The sequence below is a fragment of the Brachypodium distachyon genome, chromosome 5 (genome assembly GCF_000005505.3).
Source record: "Brachypodium distachyon strain Bd21 chromosome 5, Brachypodium_distachyon_v3.0, whole genome shotgun sequence".
In the NCBI taxonomy this organism is placed as follows: domain Eukaryota; kingdom Viridiplantae; phylum Streptophyta; class Magnoliopsida; order Poales; family Poaceae; genus Brachypodium; species Brachypodium distachyon.
The window spans coordinates 19,185,301-19,202,876 of NC_016135.3; positions in this window are offsets into that span (position 1 = coordinate 19,185,301).

A 17,576-nucleotide genomic window follows, 5' to 3' on the forward strand; every position below is an offset into this window, starting at 1 on the left:
AAGGCCCACCAGGCTTTGTCCCAAAGTCGGCATTTTAAACTTTAAATCCTTTCTTGTTGGCCTACGAAAGGCCCATAAACCTGGCCTAGAAACGGCCTGCTAGCAACCTGGCCCGGTCCTGTTACGGCCCGCCTGCGGCTCAGAAAGTTGGTTAACGGAGGCCCATTTAATGTTAGGCCCATCAGCGGCCTGTTTAGTACTGTTTAAACGAATGTCCTACGCAGTCCATGTTTAGACCCATTATTGTTTTGTAAATGCGGCCTATCGTTTGGTCCGAAAATATTAAAGGAACTATACAAAATAACCAAATATTACATCAGCCTCAAACTACTTAAATTATCACATATTTTAAGAAATTGAACAGAAAGCAAATCCAACATTGAATCCGCAGTTTCGAGATTCACTCAGCAGATTATTGGAGTCGGTGATATCTATCAAGATTGGTTCAGCAGTGCTACTCTGTGAAAATACCTTGGAAAAGCCGTTACCAAATTAACAGAGCTTATTTGCAGTCTGAAACTAAGACAGCACAAGTTAGCATAGCAAGTAAGACAAACAAACAACCATGTTCAGTATCAAAGAAACAGAACTAATCATTTGCTCGCTATATTAGGAGCAATCAAACAAAGCTTACTATTGTTCCATACAATCATATGAAATTATGGTGGAATGTGTCAGATTCAATTATTGGCAGTTACAACAGGAAGGAAACCAAACACCCATGCTCATTATCAAAGAAACAGAACTAATCATTTGCTCGCTATAACACGAGCAATCAACCAGAGCATACTACTGTTGCATATAATCACATGAAACTTTGGTAGAATGTGGCATGGTTTAATTATTGGCAGTTACAACATCAAGGCACACAAACAAACATGTCAATTATCAAAATAAATATAACTAACCATTTAATCGCTATAACTCGAGCAATCAACCTGAGCATACTAATGTTGCATATAATCACATGAAATTTCGGTGGAATGTGGCATGTTCCAATTTATTGGCAGTTACAACAAGTAAGGCACAAACAAAAATGCCAATTATCAAAGAAATAGAACTAACCATTTGATCGCTATAACACGAGCAATCAACCAAAGCTTACTATTGTTCCAATAATCACATGAAACAACGATGGAATGTGGTAGAATTCAATTATTGGTCAACTCGTAAAAAGGACAACACAAGCAAGAAAATAAACCCTTGTGTGCTTAATAAGGACGACATATAATATGAAACTGAAAGGACACAAATGCCGCCTAGAGGGGGGGTGAATAGGCGGTATAAAACTTTTTCCAAGAAGGGCTTAACAAATGCGGAATAAAACTAGTGTTTACCTTGTCAAGCACAAAACCTAGCTATATATGCTAAGGTTCACCTATGTGCACCAACAACTTATGCTAGGCAAGACAAACAACTATGTGAAAGCAAGATATATGACTTCAAGCACGAAGGCTATCACAAAGTAAGTGTATAAGTAAAGAGCTCGGGTATAGAGATAACCGAGGCACGCGGAGATGACGATGTATTACCGAGTTCCACCCAAAAGGGAGTACATCTCGTTTGGAGCAGTGTGGCGGCACAATGCTCACCAAACGCCACAATGGCTCACCGTATTCTCCTTGCGCTCTCGCACAATGCAAGATGCCGCGATCCACTATGGGACCCTTGAGGGTGGTCACCGAACCCGTACAAGCTTAGGGCACACTTCCACAACTTAATTGGAGACTCCCAAGAACACGTCACAAAAGGCCTCACACTTGAGGAATCTCCACAACTTAATTGGAGGCCCCAAGTAATACCACACACTTGAAAAACAACTAAACCATCCAGGGTTCCAAGAACCCAAGAGTAAAAGGCTTCTCGCCTTTCACTTCCACGAACCACCGTGGAGAACTCAAACCTATGCACCAAATGCAATGGCAAGAACACAAGTGTTCAAGTGCTCCACTCTCAAACTCCACCAAAACTACAAAAAGATATTGGGGGGATAAGAGAGGAAGAACACAAGAGGAAAACCACTCAAGAATCCTCAAGATCTAGTTCCCAAGATTTCCTTCACTAAGAAGGGATTTGGTTTGGTAGGATTGTAGATCTAGATCTCCTCTTTCACTTCCCTCAAAGATATGCAAGAATCATGGGAGGGAGAGGGAGTTAGTGCAAAGCTTGAAGGTCAACAATGGTGGGGAGAGAGAAGAAAAATGACATCAAGGCTTAGGGAACCGTTGGGGAAGAAGGACCCCTTAAATAGGTGCGCAAAAATGCAACCATTACAACCCACTTTCGCCCTCGGGCGGTACTACCGCTATTTCCCAGCGTTACTACCGTTACAAAAGTACCTGGACAGGTTTTTGCGACCTTATAGTGTTAGTAGGGGCGGTAGTAGCAGCACTACTACCATCGCTGAGAAAACAGAAAACCCCTTGGTACGAAAACATCAAGAACTTTTGCATCCGGACTCCGATTTCGATGATGGGCTCGTTGGAATCACAACAACGAGCTCTACAACATTATGCATAGAAACATCATAGTACAACAAGGTAGGATAAAACCAAATGGTGAAAGGTTTGACCTCTCTAAAAACAATGAACCGGTAAAACCTCCAACATAAAAAACGCAAGAAGTTTTCCATACGAAATCCGTTTTCGATGAACTTGAGCTTGTCATGGACATTAACACAAGATCAAAATCCTCTCATGGATAATGACCAAATAAGAACTAAGAAAGATGATGCTGATGATGCAAAGATTTGAGCTCTCTCCGAATGATACGATCAAGTTACTCATTTGAGAGCCCCTCTTGATAGTACGGTCATCTATCCTATAACCCGGTCTCCCAACTAGCACCATGAGACCGGTAAAAGAGAAAACCTATCAAGAACATACCTTTGCCTTGAGCATTCCACTTGAGCTCGATGATAGCGATCTTGATCTCCTCAAGATGGAACATCTTTCTTGATTGCACTTGCTTGTTGAAGTCTAGCATTGCTCCCCCATACTCCACTATGGGAGATCCTCTCTTTAGGCATATCTTCACATATCCATGTTACCAAATATGTGGCAAGATCCAAGCTTATGATATTGCCTAGATGCTCATCTTGAACTTTCACTTTGACTTTCTCATCCTCGAAGCATTTCTTCTTTCTTCATAGAGACAATGTCTTGAATCTAACCATGAATTCTCACACCATCTTCTTCTCCAAGACATACTCGATATTGGCTCAATCAACACATGACCAATCTTGAGAACAATCATTGAATAGCATCTTGGTCATCACTTGATCATCTTCACTTTCTTATTCTATCAACCTTGACACCAACATATGGCTCAAGCATTGCCTATGGACATAACCTTAAGTATAACTCAATGCAAACATTAGTCCATAGAGATTGTCATCAATTACCAAAACCACACATGGAGGCTCCATGCACTTTCAATCTCCCCCATTTTGGTAATTGATGACAATCACTTTGAGATGGTTTATGTAAGGAACTGAAAGCACATAACAAGTTGAATAAATAGAGCAAACTCCCCCATAATATATGCACGTGTGAATGAACTTGAATTTCATTGCATATATTGGCAATCAAAGCCGAATGGAATTTCCTCTATATATCCAACCATGCAATGCAACAAGATGAAAAGCATGAAGGGAAAACGCTCCAACACAAAACCAAAAGCATAAACTCAATTCCCTTAAACCCTCAAAACTTCTCCCCCATTGGCATCTATTGCTGAAATGGGAGGAAAAATCGAGGAGGCCAATATTGTGAGAGTTCCTCCATAATGAGTGCATTTATTATAATATGAGTGGAATCAAATGCACGTATCCAATGATGAATACTAGGAAGGAATCAAACAATACCGAGGATCAATTGATTGCAAGAGGATAAAAGGTAAGGAAGCACCAACGAACGAAGCAAGCAATCAAAAGATCCAAAGAACCACTTGGTAAAGGATATGGATATCCCACAAAGGAACAAAAGAAGATTCCAAATGAAAGAAGATATTATGTTAAGATCGAAAAGATAGTGTTCTAAATGATATGAGGAGGCTCCCACAGATTTGTGCACAAATTATAATTTGCATTTGAGTACAATATGCACAAACATGGCATACTAACTCCCTCAATACCATTCAAAACAATCATGTGCAAGAGAGCAAAAAAAAAGAGAAACTAGGCATCACACTTGCAACAAAGATGGTTGAGCGAAAAGAGGACAAAACTCACTAAAAGGCTCAACCGATCGGATGTGTGAGAGACATGGCAAAGCATTTTATTCTGTTGCTTTATTCCATGCAATTTTCTGATTATACAGATAAAGCGTTACCTTGAGCTATATGCAACCACAGGTGCTCTACCAAGTGATCTTTTCCAAGGAGAGGCTACAGAGGTTAGGAATCTTACATCTTCTGATAAGCGATTGCTTACTGTTGTCTTGCCACTTGCCAGCACTTCTATATATTTGTGAAGTTCTTTTCAAATGCGTAAGGGTAATATTCATGCTGTCACACTGTCAGGTGCACTGTGTACACGTTCAATATACAGTTTCATGCCATGATGCAAACCACTAATTGTTGCTAAAGCACATTTAAGTTCTATATGAGGTTAGATCTCTTGTTTGACTCTTTAAGTGTCCTAAATGAGATTATTTTGTTGCCAGGAGAAGTGGGGCCGACCTAGTAACTCCAAGTATGAGTGTTGTTTCTTGTGGGTCGAGCTGATCTCGATGTTCTAGATAGTTATGTTAATGAAAGGGTCGATTGCATGGTTAATGCTGGCGTGCTAGATGAGTGTGCAATGTATATGATCCAGATGCTGTTTATACATACCCAAGGGTTGCGGCGGGCCATTGGAGTTCGTGAATTTGATGAGTTCTTCATATTGTATTTAACAAAAAAAGAAACTGATGAGATAAAAGTGGGCCGTTCTTCTATGACTAGACTAGATCTCTGTGATGATAAGCTCGAGAGCTTGCTGGATGAAGCAGTCTGTCAGCTAAAAGCAAACACGCGTAGACTTGTTCGACGCCAAGTAAACACCAAGTTTCTTATTTATTTGTATTATTGCCTTCATTCATAAGATAATCTTTGAAAGTAATCAGTTGCAGACTATAAATCTTATTTGTAGAGACGAAGGCTACACCGACTGAATATAGACTTTGAGTGGAATTTACATCACATTGACGCAACAGAAGCATTCCAATGTAAGCCTGTCTGTATGTATTAGCTCATAGTGTCGAATTGACCTGCTACAGTGAACAGTGCGGGGCGACGTGGCCATACCCATCATTGCCCCTTTGTGCGACGGTTACTTGCATGTACAACAAGCCGTAGGCAGCTGTCTATAATAAGTGCCGATTAGGATTTTGGCTGATGTGGAGAAAACCAAACGAAGAGAGGTAATGAGTCTATCGGTAGAAACATAGACGATCTATAGCCTAAAAGATAGGGTGCTACCGACGGTAGGACTGCCATTGTATCCCAGGTATCCGCAACTACGTACCTTGCTTTTTGCCTTGCTCATTGGCTTGATTGGTGCACGGCAGTTTCCTACAATCTAGGAATTTACAGAACATTAAACAGACAGCCTGCCGTAGAAGTTATCTTTAATACTCCCTCCGTTCCTAAATACTTGTCGTGATTTTAGTGCAAATTTATAGATGACCGGATTCTCTTGCTCAGGGTAAGCCGGCCCCTTGCCCGGATCTGCTTGTATCTGTGTGTGCTTGTCGTGGGGGATTCGTTTTTCTCAGTCTTTTGTGCTCTTCCTAATTGAAGGGAAACGTCGGTCTCATCTTCACAAAGGCTAACCTCAAGGAGGTTCGTGAGGAGGTCGCTAAGTACAAGGTGAACCAGCTATTCCACCACTGCCCTTTGTTTTTGATTGCTGTCTGCTTGCAGTGTGCTGTTTGCTAGCTAGTTAATGATATGAGCATCATTGGGCTACATGTATTGATGTAGCAATAATTTTGCGTGAGACAAAGCATGCTGCTTGGGTGCATGAATTTGATGACTCGCTGTGATTATATAGGAGGCGGTTCCAGATCTAGATCATTTGTGGAGGATAATTAGTCTGTATGAATTTAGACTTTGCTACTGAGATACAACTCTCAGATGTACTTTGCGGTTTATTTTCGAAGGGGTTGGACTTCTGAATAGATCATTTGTTGCAATGCTGCAGGATTATTGATTCATTTGTTTCAGATAAATCTATGAATTGATTTAACTAGTTGGGCATCTCATTCTAATTATGGGAGGGCCACTCTGATGCATAAATTTGAGGATTCTTCAGTAGTAGAACAGTATACTTATTGGGGACACAACTTGTGTGTCTATGCTACTAATATAAGTAGCACAAGCCTTGAATGGTAAGATTGGTTTGGTAACAATATGAATAGGGCGGTTGGTGCCCATTTGGTAACTTATGTTTGTATGTGTAGTGTTTTTTTCTATTGCATGTCTTCATGGAGTATTGATTTGTCCTTTGAGTTTATATTGCGTGGGCTACTGCATAGGGTAATTAAAATTTCTTAATTACTATTTATCGAATTGAATATTGGGTTGCATGGACTACATAATAGTAATTATGTGTAAGACAATTCTGCCCAAAATGCACAAGCATGGTGAGCTGGTATAGGACCATTGGATCCAGATGAACCCAACAGAATCGATCAAGCACTCACTAAATTAGTATATGATATTGCTAATTAGGCGAATATTACACATAACGACAAGAGCTGAACCCAACGATATGTCGCTCTAGCTTCGCCCCTGAGCATGGTTGCTGTACTTATATGGAAGGCGGTTCCGGATTGATCTTTTCTTGGAGGAGAATTATTCTGTATTAATTACATGTTGCTTCAGACAAAACTTCTCATCTGTACTAGCTAGTGCGGTTATTATGGAAGGGGTTAGAGATATCAAGTAGTTATACTGTTGCGATGCTGCTTTCCATCAATCTACGAATTAATTTTACTAGCTTGGCATCTTGTATTAATCATGGGAGCTTGGGTCCATGAATTTGGCCATGCTTTAGTTGTAAAACAGATCATTGATTGGGATACAACTTTTGATAAATATAACTTCAGTAGTATGGTTTGGTAACATATGAATATATAGGGTGGGTTAGTGCTTACTATTCTAAACTATTGCCTATATTTGTATGCATATTACTATTTCGTGTTGCATGTTCCATGGAGCATATCATTGTACATAGAGTACTATTTGGCATCTCAAACATGGGTTTGTGCTTTGAATTTGTATTGTAAATGATGCTGCATGATACATTAACACCTTGTGCACTAGATAAAAATACTTCAGGGAGTTTGGATAATAACTGGAAATTAGTGAATTGTTGTAATATACTCTATTTTGGGAAAATGGTATGGAAGTTTTCTGTCTTTGCATTTACGTTTCATTTTCTCAAGTTTACCACAAAATTGTTTTGTCTGAAGCTGTGAATTACTGAGAATATTTTTATTGATCGTATGTTCAAAACATTTCTAGTTTGTTGTGATCTGGTCTTGTTTTTGTCATATCAATAGGTTGGGGGCCCTGCTCGTGTTGGGCTGGTTGCTCCTATTGATGTGGTGGTTCCCCCTGGCAACACTGGTCTGGATCCCTCCCAAACTTCTTTCTTCCAGGTGAGACTAAGAACCTTTGGTGGTAACGTTGTACTCAGTGTTAAGCATAAGTTCTCACCCCTGCTGTGATTTCCCATTCAGGTGCTTAACATCCCCACCAAGATCAACAAGGGAAGTGTGGAAATCGTGGCCAATGTGGACCTCATCAAGAAGGGTGACAAGGTGGGCTCATCTGAGGCTGCTCTGCTTGCCAAGCTTGGTATTTGTCCTTTCTCCTATGGTCTTGTCATCACCGGTGTCTATGATGATGGGTCAGTGTTCAGCCCTGAGTTCTTGACCTCACCGATGAATACCTCATGGAGAAGTTTGCTTCTGGTGTCTCCATGGTCGCCTAGTCTCTGGCGGTGTCATACCCAACCTTGGCTACTGCGCCTCACATGTTCCTCAATGCGTACAAGAACGTGGTTGCTATTGGTGTGGAGATAGACTCCTTCAATGTAAGTTCACCCAAGAACGTGGTTGTTGTTGGTGTGGAGACAGACTCCTTCAATGTAAGTTCACTGGATCATATTTTCCCTTTTCAAAATGTATGCTTTCTGCTGTTTTGACTTTAGTGCTAGACATGTTAGTTTGAATGCGTACTGAATAGATACCTCGTGCCTCTTTGTTGTGCAGTTAGATTGGTCTAATATCCCAGATGAGCTTTTAGGTTTGATACTTGACAAACTTTGATGAATTCGAAATAATGCGAGGACCTAGAAATGTTTGCTTGAATTGGCGCAGCTTCGCATTATGGGTAATCCCTTGAACACGACTGCAATCAATTGTTTTGTTCATTCAGTTTTGGCATGTTAATTTTATCTTCTCTGTCTAGCATGTGTTTGGCCCTCTCGTCCAGAATGGCAGTGCAACCCCCTAGCGCGTGGTTGAAGAGTATCGTAGCAAGTGGCGCCCAGGCCAAAATTCAGAGGGGAGCAGCAGTTCCGAAGATCTGAGTTATTTCGAGAACGACTGGTGGTTTGACGACGCTAACTTTGATATTGAAGACCCAGAGCCAGGGGAAAAGAAAGGCTGGGCCTATAACATGTTTGCTACTCCCTCTGTTCCGATATTCTTTTCGCAGCCACTTCACAAACACAATTTTACAAAAACAACCTCCGAATTAAAATAATTACAGGTCCATTAATACAGTGTTTGAAATTCAAATCTCCGCCTCCGCACTCCAAGTCGCCTGCGCTCTCCCCAGGTCGCCTCCTCCTTCCCCTCTGCAGGTTGCCTGATCCTTCCCCTTCAGGTCACCTGCTCCTTCCACTCTCCAGTTCTGCGTCCAACTTCCTCTACAGCAGCATTGCGCCATCCTCCAGTCCGCCTGTGTCCAGCCTCCAGGCCTCCGCTTGTCTCTAGCCTCCATGCCCATACCAAATCTTAACTCCAGTCCACCTGAAGATGATGTTGGAGCCAATTTGGGAGATCAGGAGCCAGGTGGAGCCAATTTGGAAGATCAGGAGGAGCCAGGTACAGAGCATGAGTAACTCTTGCGGCAGAATAAAGAAAATTATCATTTGCCCATATAGATTTTGAAATTGCTCCTATTACAGCAAGTACTCCATGTATAAACATAAAAGGAATACAAATTTAGCATGCTGATCAGGTATTTTGAACATAGATTTGTACAGGTGGAGGAAGATGATCAAATCAACCATTTCTCAGCTTAAATTGTTCGGCATGTTGAGAACACAGCACCTTTTAATTGTTCAGCATGTTCGGAGCATGGCTCTAATTGTTCAGGATACATTAGCTTTAGATTGGAGTAGTTGTAACCATTAGAGTTCTTGTTATGAATAGTTGCAACCATACACACATCACCTTTTAATTGTTCAGCATGTTCAGAACACAGCTCTAATTGTTCAAATTGCTTCTATATACTCTCATAGATTTGTGTTCTTGGTCAGCAAATTATTCAACAGGTAACAGTACTCCAAATACAGATTGTTCTTGTTCAGATTTGTTCAAAATATCCATGCACACACATACACACGGTTTCAGGTAAACAGTATATCTACTCCTACTGTAATAGGAGTATAGTATATTCTGAACATTACTCCTATATACTCCTACTATAGGAGTATATCTACAGGACCTGTACTCCTATATACTGAGAGAAGAGAGAAGAGATTGAGAGAGAAGAGAAGAGAGTATATATTCCTACAGTAATCAGAAGATAGATGTACAACAAGCATATATATTCAGCAGTCACACTACTTACAAAGCTTCATTGCACTAAAAAGATGTCATTCTTACTCAAGTTCAGGTTTAAGCAGTCTTAATTAACAAGTTCAGATTTGGTTCAGGTTTAAGCAATGTTAATTAAACATGCACAGAGGCATAGCTAAACATGTCATTTGAGAGAGAAGAGAAGTTAATTCAGAAGAGAGAAGAATACATCTACAAAATACTCCTAGCAGACAACATGCGTACATGTACACAGAGAAAGGCAAAGCATATGAGAACTTATCTTATGAGTAGGAGTAGATCTTGTAGAGCAGTACCCAATGCTCCACCTGTAGACGGTGTTGAAAAAAAAAAGAAAACTTCAAGTTACTCCCAATCATAAAAAAACTTTAAACATATATCATGGGCAGCTGAAAGTAAATGCACAATCAAAGGCAAATCAACTTCTGAAAAAAGAGAGGCAAATGGAACTCACTTTTGTAGCCTCTTCTGGATCCTCACCTATATTATGTTTTCAGCAAGAACAGATAGAGTCTTAGCAACAACAAATGGACTCTTAGCAAAACCAGCAAATCAGTACATGGACTACTAGCAAAATCTGCACTAGATCATGGTGTACATTAACAGTAAATAAAGATCAGAGAGCATAGCAAAAATAGAAACAAGAACAAGAACATAGTTTTTAGAAATGCTACTCCTAGCAAAATCTGCACCAGATCATGGAGTACTCGGAGAGCTTTCTGAATTGATTTGTGCACTTAAACAGTACTCCTAGCTAAGCTAGAGGAGTATGCTAATCTGAATTTCTGAATTGAATACTGCACTTCAACTAGAACAAGAACAGAGCAATGACATCTCAGAAAAAGAAAATAATAGGACCAAAGTACTCCTAGCTAAGTGCATAGTACGTGTACAACATTTGAACAAGAACCGAGTACTCATGCTAAACAAGAACAGAGCCAACGCACAACAAAAATGAACAAGAACAGAGTACAGTACAGGAGTACCTTGAGCCGTTGTTCCTCGTCCTGCCATGGCCTGGAGAAGCTGCTCCTCGTCATCGTGGCCATCTTGAGGAGCTGCTCCTCGTGGTCGCTTCCTTGAAGAGCTGCTCGTCATCCCGCCGCCGCCTTGAGGATCTGCTCCTCGTTGCGCCGCCGCCTCCTTGTCCAGCCGCCTCCTTGAGGAGCTGCTCCTCGTCCCCTTCTCTCATCGAGCCACCGTCTGCGGATTCAGGCTCGCCGCCACCGGATCCGGGTCCTACTCCTCCTCGGGCTCCGGCGACAGCGGCCACGGCTCCGCCTCCTCCCCTTCGAGCACCGTGAAGACGACAACCGGATCCGACCTCGAAACCACCAGATCCAGCCTCGTAGCCAACGGATCCGGCGAGATTCAACTCGTTCTTGGTCCAAGCAAGCTTCTTCGCGCGCGACGATGGCGAGGAAAAATCGCTGAGGAGATGAGAGGGGAAGGTGGAGGGGAGCGTGGCAGAGAAGAGATGGACAAATGGAGGGGAGCGCGGCGGAGGCGACCGGAGAGGAAAGGGAGAGCGGCGGCGAGGGGGAAGTGGGGAGGAGATCGGGGGAGCTGGGCCTGGGCGGAATACCTAAGGGAGAGGAGCGCGGAGCAACGTTGTACAAAACGGAGGGGGTTTCTGCAAAAGTATCGTCACGACAAGAATATCGGAACGGAGGGAGTATATGTCTAAAGGTAATTGTTCAACTGTCATACATGTATATATACATATTTCGCGGTGGGACTAAGGGACTCTTTGTTTTCTTGAACTTCAGCACCTCAAGAGGTATGCTACTACCGTGCTTGCTGAGAAAATGGCCATGGTAGAGTTATACTCTTAGTTCATCTATCACCTTCGAGTCGGTGTGCGGTCAAAGCTCGGAGGTGTTCCAGAGGACACTGAGATTGAAGATGCAGAGTGAAAAGACCTCCATAGTTTGTCTTATTTGTGCTTAGTGGCTGTATTATTAACAAAGCATTGCACTCATGTTAACTCAAATTATGTATCCTGAATGAATGAATGAATGACTAACTTGCATGTCTTAAAACGGATAATTGGTTATTGCTGGTAAGTTTTGCTCTAGCCCCTGGATATGTTATGTTGGTTGTATTTGTGCAGTTTGAACTGTTTTTGCCTAAGGTGAGGACCATGTACTCAACATAGATGCATGAATGGGCGTTTCTGCTCAAGTCCATTTTTCCCCTAATAGATGTTCATGCGCAGCGTCTAACCCTGTAAGAACTTTTAGCCTAGTATTACATTTTCATCAGTTGCAAAAGGTACTTTGATCTTTTGAACATATCCATGTTCTAAATTTTGTCCATCTTCCCAACCTTCGTGGCTTTAGTTTGAGGTGGTTTTGCCCTTCACAGTAGGATATCCCACAAAGGAACAAAAGAAGATTCCAAATGAAAGAAGATATTATGTTAAGATCGAAAAGATAGTGTTCTAAATGATACGAGGAGGCTCCCACAGATTTGTGCACAAATTATAATTTGCATTTGAGTACAATATGCAAAAACATGGCATCCTAACTCCCTCAATACCATTCAAAACAATCATGTGCAAGAGAGCAAAAAAATGAGAAACTAGGCATCACACTTGCAACAAAGATGGTTGAGCGAAAAGAGGACAAAACTCACTAAAAGGCTCAACCGATCGGATGTGTGAGAGACATGGCAAAGCATTTTACATGACTAGTACACGGATGAGCATGATCATCAACATAGTCTTGAAGGAATTATATTGCTTAGCATGACCATACAATACACATGAATCAAAAAGGGATTGAACTATGCAGCGACGTGCCCTGGGGAGCTTAGCGTGCGGCGCCCGTTATTGGTGAGCGTCGCCCGTTAAGGACGTGCGGGCGCGGGGCGGGTGGGCAGGAGCACGCGCAGGGCGAGCGGGCGCGGCCCAGCTGATTGCAGCCAGTTGCAGAAGTTCATTGTTGTTTGAGCAGTTTTGTACTAGCTGATTTCGCAGATTCAAAAATTTGTATAGCTCAAACCGTGTGTCCAATTCAGAATCCTTCTTCACCGCTAGATTTGTATCGATGAGTACTTCAAAACCATATCTTACCCTAATATGTTTCATCAAAAAAATTCGGACCCTTTTGTTACCAGGCCAGGTTACAAAGTGACCATCCCTGTCTCAAAAGGAGCAACCATGGTAACTTGTCATTAACAACATGTTAATTTTATATATTATGTGTGATAACTTTGATAAACAAGTCATCATCTTATTTTGTATGCGGGTTTCCACGAGGTAATTTGTTAGTAAAAGAGTGTTTTCATGGATGGTAAATTTTAAGTTGGAGAAAAGGTACCAAGTTAAATGTAATTACTTACCAAGTTAAGTGCCCATGCTTACCAGGTTAACTCTGTCCAGTTACCAGGTTAACTCTGTCTAGTTACCAGGTTAGTTGTGACAAATTATCAGGTTAACTGTGACTAGTAACATGTTAATATCACTTGTTTACCGGGTCATGATCAATAGTTTATCAGATTAATATAGCTTGTTTACCAGGTTATAATCACTCGTTTATCAAGTTATAGTCACTCGTTTATCAAGTTATAAAACACTAGTTTACCATGTCATAATCACTAGTTTATCAGATTAATATAGCTTGTTTACCAAGTTATAGTCACTCGTTTATCAGATTAGGTCGTCGCACAGCTTGATTACACATTTTCATGAGCCGCCGCCTGGGAGGCCAAGAAGAAGAAGCCGGAGGGCGGGAAACAAGATGAAGAGGAAGAGGGCTTCGTCTTCCTGTCTGGTGACCTCATCCACTTCAGCGTCGCCATCGAGGCCGAGGGCTATCTCCTCCAGGTGAGGATCTGCTCCAGCTTCCACCGTCCACAGCGGCGTCGTCGTTCACCCTTATAGCGTGCAACACCGCGACCCCCTCGCAGCTAAAAAACCGAACGATTATCTTTCCCGATGCAAGGCGAATGCGCTCGCCGTGTTGATCTCCTTCCCCGGCAAGTCCTGGACTCCGCCACGGCCCGCGTCCCTGCTCTCTGCCTCCGCGCCCGTACTCCGCCGTTGCGCCCCACCCCCCACCCCCCCCCCCCCCCCCCCCCCCCCGCGCTCGGGCCGCCGGGCTCTACTCCACCGCCAGATACTTACCAGGTTAACCGGACATATTTACCAGGTTAACAAAATAATTGACGACTCGTGGTAAAACGACAAGATTAATCCAGCTGCAGTTGTTGGCACAAACCAAAATACCAGATACATTTGATAGACATGAACACTAGGTTCAACAAATGCTCGTCTCAATGGCCAAAGACGCGCATCTACACTGCACTCACTTCACAGAACAAAGACGCTCATTTACAACGTAGGAGACAAAAATAGAGCCACACCGATGATCTCATCCTGTTTCGCGTCGCCATTGAGACCGGCGACCGTCTCCTCCGGTCAGGTCCTACTACACCTCCATCCGTCGCTACTGTCGCATCCTGCTGCCACGCCTGCTCCGTCGACGCCGCTGCCACCACTACCGTTGTGCCCTGCTTCACACGGTAAGGCGCATCCGACCAACTCTGCAGCCGCGGCTGCTCCAGGTCGCCATGCCTGCTCCAGCGTCGCTGCCCCGCGACTGCTCCCCCTCCGCCGCTGCCTCTCGCCTGTGGCTGCACGGCCGCCGCGCCCTCGCCTGCTCCCGCTCCGCCGCGAGGCCTCACGCCTGTGGCGGCGCAGCCGCCGCGCCTGCTCCAGCAGCGCCGCGGCCCTCGCGGCTGCTCCCACTCCACCGCGGCCTCGTGCCTTCTGCCGCGCCGTCGCAGCCCCGCCCTGATCCAGCGTCGCCGCGGCCCTGGAGCTGCTCTCCCGCGCCTCCTCCACCCCCATCGGGTGGGAGATCCAGGCACGCGCGGCTCCCCTCAGATGCGGCGTCCGCGTGCGAGATAGAGGCAAAGCGTCTCCCCTCCGGTGCGGCCTCGGCGCAGGAGAACCAGCCGGCGGTTTTGCGAGCAGGAGGTTGGAGGCAGCCCAATGGCGGTGCGGTGGTGAAGACCTCCTGAGTCCTGAGGGAGAAGAGGAGACGAGGAGAAATATCGGGGAGGGAGATCGCGCTCGCACGGTCTAAACGCGCGCCGTACCATAACACAACGGTGGGCACGCCTGCCCATTAGATTGGGCGATCAAAAAGATTCTCAAAACGGATAAGTAACATTTCTCATGTCTATAAGTTTCTAAGTAGACAATCTCACCAAGACATTTATCTCGAAAGAAACATGTAAACGCAAAATCTATCCCTACCCCTAATAATAAAAGCAGGAAAATTTCTTTCGTCGTCGTCCGCCGTGCATCAATTCCCGTGCATGTTCTAATTTTCCGTGTCACTTTTCACTCCATCGAACCTTTTTTTTCCTATTTTCACAGTGCTGCCTTCCCGGGCCGCCATCGCCAACTCAACTGCCTGCGCAGCACCTCCCTGCGATGACCGCTCTTGATACACGTCGGCGCCGGATTAGATTATCGTGCAAGAGACGAGCAAAGGGGTCCAGGGCTGATCGGCGCTATCCACCGCCACACGGTTCCTCGTGCACTGCGCCACCGCGTGCTCTGACGCCAGCCACGGCCCGCGGCGGCGTGGACTGGGTGCCATGTCCGTGGCCGCATCTGCTAGCATCGGCCCTGAGATCATTTTGATTGAATGTTCAATTATATTGTTATGTTTTGTATAAACATGAATTTTCGCGTGCACATGTTTAAGAGGCCGTGGCAACGCACGGACACTGTACTAGTAGATACTAAAGGACATAGAGCATGCTATTAAAGAAGGCCCGTAAATTCTAAGGCGTTTGACAATTTCCGATGAGGTACGAATTTTAAGGAAAACCCCCAATATTCAAAATGCAATGTTATCAAGAACATTGCCTTTGGGAATAAAGGGTTTCGACCCACTCCGAGCAATTTATCAAAAACTTGGAATTTAATGGCCTACTTGGCAAATTTTGTAGGTTTTATTGAGCCACATGAGTCGCCCACCCCAGTGGGTGAGAACTTAAAATCATTTAACATGCGGTGGCAGGGGACACACCCCTCGCAGATAGGTTGTCGAACCATTGAATCATAGCCGAACCGATGAGGAAGATGATCAAAATCACGAATTTACGAGCCGTGAGATCCACAAACTCCATGGAATAGACCATGATAGTCACGCTAGAACAAGGATGGAGCCGGGGGACCATTAATTCAAGCGTCGTCGCCTCCACCATCAGGCCGCCGCTGCCAAGGAACACAAAAACCTTATAAAGAAGTTACTAAAATGATGTAAGATGTTGATCCGTGGTTCCCCTCACGTCCTGGTCACCAGTAGGCTATTGGAGGCGAGAGGAACCGACGAAGACGAAAATGGGATATTTTTTCTCTGGCGGCTAGGGTTTCACGCCGAGGAAAACATGGTACTCTCTTCGTCCTGAAAAGAATGTCTCAAATGTGTTAAAATTTGGATGTATCTAATCACTATTTAGTGTACGGATACAACAAAATTTAGATAAATCTGCGAGATCCTTTTCTAGGACGGAGTAAGTATAATTTTTCCTTTTCTTTTTATTTGCCTTGTTTGGCAACCTTCCCTCCCTGGCCCATCTCACTGCCCCGACGGCCCAACCCTGTCGCTCGTCTTCCTCCTCGAGTGAGCACCGCCACCCCCTCCCTCCCTATCCGCTGCCGAGCGCCCCAACCCCCTCGCTCCGTCGCTCGTCTTCCTCCTCGTGCGAGCGCCTCCCAAGACCACGTTGCCGCCATCACGCTTCTGCAAAGACCCTTGGGTTGTTGGTTCGATACCACGGTCACCGTCTCCAATAGCAACATTGGCTATAGTTGATTGGATTACCAAAGCTCCATTGTCCAGGCTTGCAAGGTCTTTTTTCTCATTCTGCTCGTAATTTCCTTGTACTCTTAATTAACCATACTAATTTATTCCAACCACAAGTAATCATCCTCTATTTTATATCATAGGAACTGGTTTTTTCACCCGCACCCCAGATTGCTAAAGCTTGATGGAACCATAATGAGGCAGCAGCTCATAGGTTCTCATGCTACGACGACATGTGCTCACTACTAATGAGACGTCTCGGACAGATCGATGTTCTGTCAGCTAAGTCCCCCAAAGGGATGGAGTGGTGCAAGATCATGGAACCGGACTTCTCGGTTTGTTTTTCGCACGTCTTTCGACGCCACTGTTTATTTCCTCTTTATATATTCCAACATTTATCTTTTCTTACTTTTTAGTCAAATTCCATCCTCCAGGTCATTGTCCTTTCCAACATCGATCCTTTAACCATGCAGTCCATTCATGAACAATTCATTAACGACGGAAAACATTACAACCCCATCTCTTCTAGAATGGTATCTCATTTTTTCTTACCTCAGGTGTTTAACACATGATTGTTGTTTTGTTTTTTTTGCTAAACCAACATTGGTGATTTTTTTTTTGCAGTTCTTAATCCCCACCCAACTAGACGACGGCTGGTGCGTTTATTATTTTGACATGTCAGAGAAATGCATCCATGTACTTGACCCATCAGCCGGGCCTTTTGTTTTTTCGAACCAGCAGGTTAAGATTCATCAGTTCGTGTCCGATAAACTTCTCACTGCCTTCTTTCGGTGTGTCAAATCTTTCTATGACAACTGGTCTTGCGGTACTGATGGCTGGACAAGACGTTTCCCTATATTAATGACCGAAAAAATCTCAGGGTTCGTGACATTTTTCATGAAGCTTA